Below are 796 nucleotides of genomic sequence, written 5' to 3'. Positions count from 1 at the left end.
TATTATTATATATATATATATATATATATATATATATATATATATAAATTAATAATTCTAATAATATCTTAGAATGGCGGGATGTCCAATACTTAAAAATGATTTTTAAAATAACAGTTAGAAAATTAAATATACACATTCGTAACCATATTTTTGTTAAGCAATCATAAAAAATAAAATTATTTGTATAAAACTTAAATTTATTTACTTCATAATTTAAATTTAAACAAATAATTATTATATATCTATATTAATCAAGCAATACTAAATTTCTATTGTTATTAAGACTATTATTAACATTATTACTAGTGGGAGAACATTTAATAAAATTAAGAAAGCGACAAAAATTGTATCTTAAAATATACCATTAAATTAATTTAATTTCGCAACTTGACTTTAAAATAAAAAAATCTCGAATGGGATCATCAAACTAGATTTTGCGAATGGATTTTATAGAAAGCGACAAAGAATACTCTCCATGATGAAAATAATTACGACTTTCCATCGATATAAACTCTGCATTCACAGGCATACATCTGATCGCGAGGGACAGCGATAAGGACTTGTATAATAAATCAATTACTAAGATATACTTGTAATTCTGTTAAAAATATAAATGACAAAAAACAAATAAGAAAAATATTAATATTTAACTTCAATCATTGCCTCAGTCAAAACTCCAATCTTTACTGACTTATTTAATAAATTTGTATACTAAATACAAAGGAAAATTGATTATAATTGATTCTAAATATCAAATTTTTAATTAAAAGTCATTCAAAATTATTAATGACAT

Source organism: Atta cephalotes (assembly GCF_000143395.1).
Source record: "Atta cephalotes unplaced genomic scaffold scaffold00039, whole genome shotgun sequence".
NCBI classification, from domain to species: domain Eukaryota; kingdom Metazoa; phylum Arthropoda; class Insecta; order Hymenoptera; family Formicidae; genus Atta; species Atta cephalotes.
This window is presented reverse-complemented; position numbering follows the sequence as displayed.